Genomic DNA, 11,841 nt, shown 5'->3' with positions numbered 1-11,841 from the left:
GTTAAAACCCTAATGAATGAATCTGGGGAAGGCCATGAAGGAGAGTTCTAACACACATATTCCTGATAACAAGAACTACCATCAACAGACTCTGCACAACCACAACTTTGCACAGAGGCCACTACAACCTTAAGAATTTTTTCTCCAAGAATAACTGCCCCGCAACTGCCTGTTCAACATTACACTGATGTCAACCCTATTATTGATCCTTCTAGCCCAGGATAATTGTCTTATGTAACCCTCCTCTTTTTTTTTTTTTTTTTTTAGATGGAGTCTCACTCTGTCACCCAGGCTGGAGTGCAGTGGCCGGATCTCAGCTCACTGCAAGCCTGCAAGCTCCGCCTCCCAGGTTTATGCCATTCTCCTGCCTCAGCCTCCCGAGTAGCTGGGACTACAGGCGCCCGCCACCATGCCTGGCTAGCTTTTTGTTTTGTTTTGTTTTTTTGTTTTGTATTTTTTAGTAGAGACGGGGTTTCACCATGTTAGTCAGGATGGTCTCGATCTCCTGACCTCGTGATCCGCCCGTCTTGGCCTCCCAAAGTGCTGGGATTATAGGCTTGAGCCACCACGCCTGGCCTATTCCTTAATTCATTATCTTCCTTTACTCATCTGAATGCACTCATACATATTTCAATTGCAATACATATCCCAGAGTAAATATTATTATATTTTAGAGTCTCTTTCTTTCTGTTATTCAGGGCTGACAAGCTACAAATGGACACGCCACTTTTCTGGGAGGCGTAGAGGATGACAGTTTTGGTGATGGCTGGGAATATCCGGTGTACCTAAGATCATCCATCAATCAGTGTAGGTTGGAGGTCCCAGAGAGAGGCGAGGCTGCTCAGTCACCGTGGAATTTCACTTTCTCCAGTTCTGCTCTGATGGAATCAGAGCCACCCGTTTTACTTGTCCTAAGTAAATTCACAGCACCACATGTATTAGTGTTGGAGTGAGTATCTACAGTCTACTGTAACCAAGTGTACCATGGAACTTACCATTACCCAGAGGGAAGAATCTTTAACATGAGATCTATGTTCTTAAATTTTTTAAGGTGAAAAACTGATCACTATCCAATCAGGCAAATATGATTTTGCTAATGAGTTGCGGATGTTGCATGTATATTTTGGTTATCAACCCTTTTTCAGATGCGTGGCTTGCAATTATATTTTCCCATGCTGTAGGTTGGAATTTTTTCCATGCCTTGCAGAATCTTTTTGTTTTGATGTAGTTCCACCTGTTTAATTCTGCTTTTGTTTCATGTGTCTTTAATGTGAAATACAGGAAATCATTGTTAATATTATTTTCTGGGTGGGGGAAATTTTACAATTGCAGGCCAGATGTTTAAATATTTAGAGTGATTTTTGTGTATATTCTAACCTAAAGTTCTTAATTCTTTGCATGTGTAGATCCAGTTTTTCTAACACATTCTTAGGGAGAGACTTGGTTTATCCGTTGTATACTGTTGGTTCTCATGCTGAAAATCAGTTTGCCATTGATGTATCGGTTTATTTCCGAACTCTTTCTACATATTTATGCCAATGCCATCCTGTTTTCATTATTCTACTTTTGTTATTACTTTTGAAATCTTGAAGTAAGATGTCATCACATTTATTTTGCCTTTTTACAAAGGTTTATTTTTACCTTTGTTAAAAAAAAAGGTTTATTTTTACAAAGTTTATTTTAACCTTTCACTCTTCTGTATCATAAAAATATGGCTTTACATATGACTTTTATTAAGTAGAGGTTATATGCTTGTTTTCTTACTTTTTAGAGGTTTTATTATGAAATCTTGAATGTTTTAAATGTTGTTTTCTGTTTCTGGTGAGAAGGTGATTCTTTTCCTTTATCCTCTTAATTTAGCACATCAAATTTATTGATTTGAAGATGTTGAATGATCAGTGCATCTCAAGAATAACTTTGAGCTTGTCATAGTGCATAATCCTTTTAAAGTCTTATAGAACTTAGTTGACTATGATTTTGGAGTACTTTATTTATATATACTAAGAACATTTGTCAAAAGTTTGATTTTCTTCTTTTGCCTTTGTCTATTACTGGTAATACACTGATTGGAGACTCTTAGAAAGAGTTTAGAAGGTGGGCACCTCATGAATTTTTTTTAAAGTTAGAGAATCATTGGCATTACACTTTTAAATGCTGAGAGTCATTTTATCTAATGTATAACGCATCATGAAGAATATTTATACGTGCTTGGGAAGCATGCATATCACACAGCTGTTGGTTGGAATGTTCTGTAGATCTCTGTTAGGTCAGTTTGTTCAACAGTGCTTGAGTCCACGGGCTTCCTAAGAATGTTTCTCTGGATGTTCTATACATTATTGAGGGTGAAGTGTTGAAGTCTCCTCAGTTTTTTATTGTTTTCTATTTCTCCTCTTATATGTCTTCAAGTTTCATAAGTGTAGTTATATTTCTATTTTTTCAAATATGTAAAAGAGAAATAAAATAATAATTGTTAGTAACTTTAATGAGAAAATCACATAACAAGAAATTATATTTTCCAAATGCTGCCATCAACACTAAACCCCTCCAGGAGTCTCACATCTGCCCTGGGCTCTGCTCTCTCCTCAGGCGTCCCACCTCAGCGTTTGCTACAGAGGAGGGGAAGTGAAAATAGGGCCCTCCCTCTCCTGATGAAAACCAGTAGAGCCCTGACCCTGCAGCTCTGGGAGAAGAGCCCCAGTCCAGCATTACCTGGAGTTTCGATTTGATGATCATCTCTGAATACACGTGGCTCACCATAGAGTTAGGGTTGAGCTGGGTTTTCTTGTTCCTATTTTAAAAGGCAAAAAATGGAGAACTAGAGATATTGAGTGTGAGTGCATGTGAGTGAAAAAACAGTGATTATAGGTGGCAGTTTCTGACCAAAATGTCCCCATATTTGTAGGTGTCTAGTGTGAGGTGCAGGTGGTGGAGGCTGGGGGAGAGACAAGTGGCAGAAAAGTGCTCAGGAGGCCAGTTGAGGCTGTAGACACTGTCAGCCCACTATGCCAATCTCAACGAGTGCTGGAGAAGGTGGGAGTCTGATGGAGCTTCCCAACAACGGTGTGGTCCAAGCTAATTCCATCAAGGCCATTGGTTCCTCCCGGAGTGTAGTTTCCCATCAGGAATCCCCCATGTGCCCAGCAACAGCCACACCTTCACATCTTCACTGTGCACAGTCATTGTTTGGGAGGAGCTCCAGGATGTGTCTCTTTGTCAAAAACTGGGTGATAGATGTCAGAGAGCTGTGCTGGGTTCCTGGTCCAGGTGCTCCCTGATGCTGGAGGTATCGGAGGTGTGTTCTTAGGGTGGAAACACCGTTTATGGAAATGTACATAAGAAAACATGATTTTCCTTGGTTCTCTTAGATGACATGGAGAAGCAAGCGTGCAGCCTGCAAACAATTGTAATTTCCTAGTTTACCCCAAGTTCATAATTTCTTGTAAACTTTGGTTTCTGTCCAAGTGCAGAGATATTGATTAGAGTGAGTTTGCTTCTTTCCACACACTCACCTTCACCTCCCCCAGGTAAAGAGCACATTGTCCTCACTCTGAGTCTGAGGGAGGAGCTGTTCCTGTACAACTAAGGGCCTGCAGAGACCCCCGTGAGCAGCTTTGCAGAGTCAGATCTTTCCTCATGTGAGGCGACCTCCACTGCCTGTGATTGCTGCTCAGGTCTAATTGTGAATTCAGGATTATGACACGCTTTAGGCTATCACAGGACAATCTGATTCTGAACATCACCATTATCATAGATAGAGGTAATAATCCAATGCCCATTCTTCTGTCAGCAGTTTGTCTTTCTTATTTGGTTGAAAGTTTGAAGAAAAAATGTGACCATATATTTGTCTAATTCTAACTTCTGAATCTACTATTTGCTCTCGGAGATGCACAAGTTGCAACATAGGGAGTTCCTCCTTCTCATCCACACAGGGAGTTCCTCATTCTCATCAAAAGGTGAATGTTTGCGAATTTCAACGTGTTGCTCAGAACCTGTGCATGCCGACAGCTATGATTCCCGGTGCACTCCCGGCCTGGTGAAGCCCTCACAGACCCTCTCCCTCACCTGTGCCATCTCTGCTTCTCCATCACTACCAGCGCTCTCTGCTGTAGCTGGATCATCAGCCCCCCAGGGAAGGGACTGGAGTGAATCAGGTGCACAGGTCATGAGGGAGTGCACAATCCAACCCAGTCCTCAGGAGTCCAGTCACCATCTCCAGATCCACATCCAAAAAACAGTTTATCCTATAGCTGAGCTAACGGAGCAACGACTACACAACCATGGATTTTTATACAAAAGACACAGCGAGGGAAAGACATTGTGAGCCCAGACACAAACCTCCCTGCTGGGAAGCTCAGGAGCAGCAGGAGGCGCTGAGGACACCGGGGGGCGCCCAGGACACATCAAGGCAGGTGGAAGAGGGAAAAGGTGCTGCGGGTGGGGTCTGGCATCACCAGCATATTTCACCACTGGACACCCGCCACTGTGTTTACTCTCATGTACGTGATTCTCCGTATTATTAGAAAATGGCATTTATATAAATGTATAACCATCTGTAGGTGCATCAAGTCGTCCTCTCCATCTTATATGCACCTTTTCCATTAAGACTCTGAGTCCCTGTATTTATTTGAACTCCTCATAAATTCCGGTCAATTATGTAGGATCTGTTTCTCTTCTTTCTCCCTTTTCCCCTCCTTCTCTCTCACTCACAAACTCATGCACACACACAGAATTCTATAACTTCAATTACCTGATGTGTTGAAGACAATTGATAAAAGTGCAGCTTTTCCAGTTTAGCTGCTGCTCATATTGCTGTAAGAATAAGAACGTTGTGTTTCTCAGCTGTGTACTTCTCTAAAATGAGTAGCAGCTTTTAAAATAATACCCAGACAATGAAAGCAATCCAAATATCAATCAGCAGTTTAATCAATAAACAAATTGTGGTAAATTCATTCACTGGAAAAACACCCACTGTCACAATCAGGTACAGCTGGATACGCTCAACAGCGAGGGTGAGTTCACAAGTACGTATGATGAGTGAAAAAGGACAAACAAATACAAGTCCATATATACTATTCCACTTTTATAAATTCTATAAAATGAATACTAATCTAATGTTACATAAAGAAAACCAGCATTTGACTCTGGATGTGGTGTGAGAAGGGAAGGTGGAAGAAGCGGGAGTTATAGGAAAACAGGAAGAAATTTTGAGAGTGGTTGATTTTTTTTTCTATATTGAGAAAAGTAATGGTTATGTCACTATTTGTCAAACCGTACACGATACTGGATGGCTACTATTTGCTAATGTCACCTCATTAAAATATTACAAATTTAAACACATATAATTTGGTAGAAAATGGATTAGACAGAGATGAATAAAACATAAGAGAAATAAAAAGGAAAATCACAGAACAATGGCATAAGGACTTCACTCACCAAACTGAAGAAATTTTAAATTTCTCAACACAGAATTAAAGATTTAATTAAATATATATATATGAAATCAAAGAACCCGGAATATACGTGTGAATCAACCCTATGCCTACCTATATTTTTAGGGAAATGCTAGAATACAATGATTTCATGATTTCATTACGTAACAGGTTAATCAACCACTCCAAGCCTGTCCAGTTCTGTCCTGGGGTTGGTTCAGGGAACAGGGGCATCCTGTGGTGAGGAATCATGGCACCAAGCTCAGAGCATCCGTTCTAGTTCAAACAATGCAAAGGCCAAGAGATCTCAACTAAAATGCCGTGTGGATGTCACATCTGTGGGTGCCGCACACTCCCCCTTATGAATATGGAAAGGTTAATGACCTCAGGAGTTGTCTGCAGAGATTAGTGCTCATCTGTTAGGAATGTCCAAAATGGCTCAACAGAGCAAGAAAGGAGACTGACTTAGGGTTTCTATAGTGGTTTGGTGGTGGAGGCAGCATGAGGGTTCTCACTCAGGAAAGGAGTGTGTGAGGCTTGAACCTCCAAATGGCGTCAAATGGGGGAGTTCCTGTGATTCCTAACTAGATTATTCACCTCATGGGAAAGAAAGGAGAAGATGGAGGAAGCAGCCATAAGTTTTCAGCAGTCAGACTCAAAACAATAGTCTGATGACTTATTCTATACAGCAACTATAAAAATCATGAATAAAGAAAGACCAGTGTCTAATATGGGTGGACTACAACAGGTCTACAAAAAGTGAGAAGACTGCTTATAAGAATAAGCAATTAATAATGAAACGGATGAGGAAAATCAAGAGAAAGAGGTGAAAGGTACAGGCAGGGGATTACACAAGGGTCCTGTCCCAATGTCTTGTGTGGAGACTTTTCACTGTCTAAAATCATCCACTTATTCTGAATGTCTTAGGTGAGCTGTCTGCTCCAAAACATCAGAAGCCCAGAGGATTCCTGAGAATATTTAGTTTAATATTTTCTATTTGAGGTGCCTTACAAGTGTGTAAAATTCTTAGTTAATATTATTACAATTAGAGATAGGCTCTCTGTTGCACAGGTTGGAGTGCAGTGGCACAATCATAGGTCAATATAACCTTGAACTCCTGGCTCACAAAATCCTTCTGTCTCAGCTTCCTGCGTAGCGAGGACTAGAGGGGTGTACCACCACACCCAGCTGATTTTAAAAAGTTATTTCATAGAAATGAGGTCTCTCTATGTTGTCAGGCTGGTCTCGATCTCCTGGTCTCATGTGATTCCCCTGATTTTGCTTCTCAAAGTGGTGGAATTATAGGCATGAGCCACCATATCTGGTCTGATCTGATTCTTTAGTTGCGAAATATCACACAAGAATCAATTCCCTGAATTTTTTTTCTGCAGTGTTTTGGTCAATAGTGCCTGATAAGATTTATTCCAATATGTTTCAACAGCAGAATTTTTTCCTGTTTCTTCTAGCATATATAGTGCCATGATTGAAGATTATAAAACATTGGTAAAAGATGACATAAAAAGGCAACCTTAAACTTTTGGTGATTGGAGTGAGTGTAATACAAAAATTGCTTTCAATATTGTGTAACACATACATGGAATAGGACAGAGGTGAACAATGAGGGTAATATTTTTCAACGTATGAATCCTACAGATTCCCAGTCATAGGATAGTAACTGATGTGTCCGGAGGGAGGCACCACAGGACCACGGTCCCATAGTGCTATTGGGATAACTCTTGGCCAAGAGAGTCTCCATATTTTATTAGAAGTTTTATATTTTATATTTAAAGATGCCATTTTTCAACATATCCATTTTGCTAGTCTAGATAAAATAGGTGTGAACACACTCTTAGTATCCAGCCAGGTCTCCTGTCTACCACATTATTAACCACGCAAGTAACTGACATCACTTGGGGCTCGTTCTAGTTATCCAATTACTTACTGATTTATCTCAATGCCTCTGGATTATGATGTGTGGCTATTTTAGTGGAGAGTGAAGAAAGACAACCTAGACTGACCAAACAATGAGGAAAATCACAACCTGATGAAACAAGCAGCCTGGATGTGAGCTGCTCCAGGATTGAATAATTTGACAGCTCATGTGCCCAGGCAGTTTCTTTCTCAGTTTTCCACACTGATGGAAATCCACAAAGTCAGCTTCACCCCCAGGTGACTCCCATCATGCAGTGACATGGTGACAATATTCCCAAGGGTCACACACATATATTATATATTGGTGGGAAAAGGGGCAGAGACATTTCTGCAATTCTCCTCTGCAGGACCAGGAACACCTCAACAGACCATCTCCCCTGCCCCCATGACTAGAACTGCACCACGTGCCCACATGGACCCTCATCCCTGATAGGGAAAATAAGACGCCATTGATGAGGCCAACCATTTTATCATACGAATTACTAAAGGCTGATATAAAGGTTTCAAAAACTAATTGAAGTCTGTCCCTCTACGCCCACCAGAGACTGCAGATCCTCCAATGGTACCTTCTTCGTCTTTTCTGCTTGACTTTGTCTCTTCACCTTATTCCGTCCTCCAGAGAATCTCCTTCAGCTCCCTCGGTGCATTCCAGTGTTTTATTTACTGACAATTTCTCAATTAGACTAAAGGGTCCATATTCCTAGAACCACATTCCTTGGTCCATATTCCTAGGAAGGCATTGTGACCTGGAGTCTGGGCGTGAACTTCTAAGTGTTTCTGACCCTCCTCCAGATGAGATGCTGGTCTGTGTGTTCTTGCCCCTTTCCCTGGAGTAGAGTTCTCCTGTTTTCCCTGGGTGTTCTCTCCCGCAGCTCCAGTGTTCACCATCGGTGTCATCACCTTCCAGACATGCTGCCCGGCCCTGCAGACTAAGGCTCTGATTCCATAAGAAAAAGAGGGGAGCTGCTTCTCAATAGACCTTTGGTGGGGACGTCTGTTCCCATCTCAATTCCTGTGGGGTTGAACTAGTGCCCCTAGGATTCTTGTTTCAGTGGCTTGCTTTTGCAGAATAAATTCTTAGTTCTGTAGTGGAAATAAGAGAGTTGGGTCTGAATACATTTTAGAATTGTGGGCTCTTCTTTTTTCCCAAACAGACATTTTGAGAAAGGAAGGTTTTTGTGACTGTCCCTTTCTTGTTGAAAGGATTTCAAGAGGATAGGTTAGCTTTTCAGTAGGTGGTCCCTTAAAATTTTACACTACAAAACACTTACCACACTATATTTCAAGCAATCCAACATATATTGGTATTTTTTCTTGGAATAGCCTATATTCCAGACTCTGCCTTAGATAATTTCATACCCTAGCTTTATTACTTTCTACAAGAACTTGCTTCTTCCTAAATTTCAGACTTATTGTTTGTTTTGAAACTTATCAGAATATTACTTCTGTTTAATACTTATCAGTAGTATTAAAGAACATTTGCAAAATTTAATCTTCCATGTTTATCTGTTATTGTTGATGCAGTTTTTTAAAAAATATGAAAAATATATTCATTTTGTAAGTACGTTTCCAAGCTTAACAGCAGATTTTTAAGACCTAGAATAATAAAAAATTCAAATGTTGTTCAGCTTCTTAATAAAAAACAAATTATGATAAATTTTGTTTGCTAGAATACTACCCAGCATTTGTAATAAGTGCCTGATATACACAACTACAAGGCAAAATATCTAATTATTTATGCAAACTAAAATAAGCCAAATAAGAATATATACTATGTTAGTTCATTTTTATAAAGTATGATAAATTAAAATGAATCTGCAGCAATATAAAGATCAGCAATTGCCAGGGAAATGGTAGAAGAAAGAAAGGGAAAGGAGGAAGAATATAGAAGAAAACAAGGAAATGCTGAGAATTCTCTTGTCCACCTTGATAATGATGAAGGTTACATCATGTTTATCAACTGTAGACTTTAAATATGTGAAAGTTTATTATCTCCAAATGGAAACATAAAATTTATTACAAGCAACAAATGGAAACTTAGATAAAGAAGGAGTGACAGAAATATAGAAAAAAATGTATATTAAATTTCAGAAATACTTAAGAATTTATCTACCTGAACCGTACTTCTCACCATATTTTAAGTGAACACTAGAATGCAGCAAAATCACACATGTTTCCAATATAGGAAATGGGTTCCACAAACCACACTAGGCACGTCCACCTCTGTCCTGGAGCTGGTTCAGGGAGTAATTGGGGCCAGTGATGAGGAGCACAGGCTCAGGTATCGGGGCTGACTCATCCCAGACATGAGCTCTTAGACACATACTTAGCATTTGTACATGAAGAAACCATTGGCTCTGACAAAACATAATTTACACAAGTATGTACAAATAAAATAGGGTGATCATTGCATAGTGTTTATCACAGCATAATTTGATAATAAGACAGCATATTTTCGAAATACCATCATTGTCACCAAACTCCTGCAAGGCACAGTCATCTCATCTGGGGACCGTCTTCTCCTCAGGCGTCCCACCCCAGTGCTTGCCATATAGTAGGAGACATGCAAATACCGCCCTCCCTCTGCTGATAAATCCAGCCCAGCCCTGACCCTGCAGCTCTGGGAGAGGAGCCCCCGCCTGGGATTCCCAGGAGTTTCCACTTGGTGACCAGCACTGAACACAGACCACCAGCCATGGAGTTTGGGTTGAGCTGGGTTTTCCTTGTTGCTATTTTAAAAGGTAATTCATGGTGAACTAGAGACACTGAGTGTGAGGGTTCATGAGTGAGAGAAACAGTGGATATGTGTGGCAATTTCTGATGCAGGTGTCTCTGTGTTTGCAGGTGTCCAGTGTGAGGTGCAGCTGGTGAAGTCTGGAGGAGGCTTGGTCCAGCCTGGGGGGTCCCTGAGACTCTCCTGTGCAACCTCCGGATTCACCTTCAGTGACCACTACGTGGAGTGGGTCCGCCAGGTTCCAGGGAAGGGGCTGCAGTGGGTTGGACAAGTTAATCCTAATGGGGGTACCACATTCCTCATGGATCCCGTGAAGGGCCGATTCACCATCTCCAGAGACAACGCCAAGAACACGCTTTATCTGCAAATTAACAGCCTGAAAACGGAGGACACGGCCGTGTATTACTGTGCTAGAGACACAGTGAGGCGAGGTCAGTGTGAGCCCAGACGCAAACCTCCCTGCAGGGGCGCGCGGGGCCACCAGGCGGCGCTCGGAACCCACTGAGGACGGGACAGGTCCCAGGAGCAGGTGCAGGGGGAGGTTTCCTTTCTCATTAGCTGGAGATGTCAGGTTTGTGTTTGCAGGACTCTGGAGAATTCTAGGCTGTGACGTTTTATTACTTGTATTTATTATGAATTTATTATTGTTAGTGTTTAAATTTTAGTAATTTAAAAATTATATATGTACGAATACACTCTAATGAAGTAAACATTCTTAATTATTTGCACGGATTCTTCCACAGTTTTATTAACATTTGTTGACATCAGCAGCTACAAAGCTATAGGGACACAAATTTATAACCATAGAAAGATGTATAGTCCAGGCGCGGTGGCTCACGCGTGTAATCCCAGCACCTTGGAAGCCCAGCGGTGAGGAGGCGGATCACTTGAGGCCCGGAGTTCGAGACCAGCCTGGGCAACATAGTGAAACTCCGTCTCTACTAAAAATGCAAAACTTATCTGGGCGTATTGGCGCGCGCCTTTAATCCCAGCTAATCGGTAGGCTGAAGCACGAGAATCACTTGAACACCGAAGGCAGAGATTGCAGTGAGCTAAGATGACACCACTGCACTCCAGCCTGGGCGGCAAAGCAAGATTCGATCTCAAAAAAAAAAAACAACAACACAAAGAAAGAAAGAAAAATGTATAAATACACAGACATATGCATATATGTGTAGGAATTCATAATATACATTACAATAAATTAATTCTAAAAATATGGCCTAAAGAATCAAACTTAATGATGAGCTAAATGTAAATTATTTGAGTATTTCATAATTGATTTTGGTTATTTTTAATTACATCAATTGATTTATATTTGTTCATTTAACTACTGTTAAATGATGGTCATTTCAAATGTGGTTGTCACAATAAATGATAAGAATTTGAGGTGATGAATGATAATTATCTTAATCATTTCTTAATTGTCTTGGTTATTCCATATTGTATTCACAAATCATAACATTGCTTCTTACCTTGTAAATATAAACAACCATAATTTGTGAATTTAAATTTTTTTATTTTAATATTTAAAATTTATCCCAAATCATTATCTTTTTCTTCAGTTCCAGATCTCCTTTGATCATCTCAAGGGCCCATTCACACCGCTGTCTCCTGAAGGCTTCTGGGAGTGGCTACAGGATGGGCAGAAGCAGATACCGCATGTGAGTTCACACGACCTGGAGCCTCCCTCTCCTTGGATTAGGCCATCTCCTCAGGACCACAGGCTAGTACTGGAGGTAAAAC

At 40.7% G+C, this 11,841-nt stretch overlaps 1 pseudogene; it reads left to right on the top strand.

The window, feature by feature from the left end:
* Positions 1-10,056: 10,056 nt before the first annotated feature.
* On the top strand, positions 10,057-10,509 carry LOC104674689 (annotated as a pseudogene).
* The last annotated feature ends 1,332 nt before the right edge of the window (positions 10,510-11,841 follow it).

The sequence above is a fragment of the Rhinopithecus roxellana genome, chromosome 5 (genome assembly GCF_007565055.1).
Source record: "Rhinopithecus roxellana isolate Shanxi Qingling chromosome 5, ASM756505v1, whole genome shotgun sequence".
In the NCBI taxonomy this organism is placed as follows: Eukaryota; Metazoa; Chordata; class Mammalia; order Primates; family Cercopithecidae; genus Rhinopithecus; species Rhinopithecus roxellana.
Note: the sequence above shows the minus strand (reverse complement) of the source record. Positions and strands in the feature narration are given on the sequence as shown.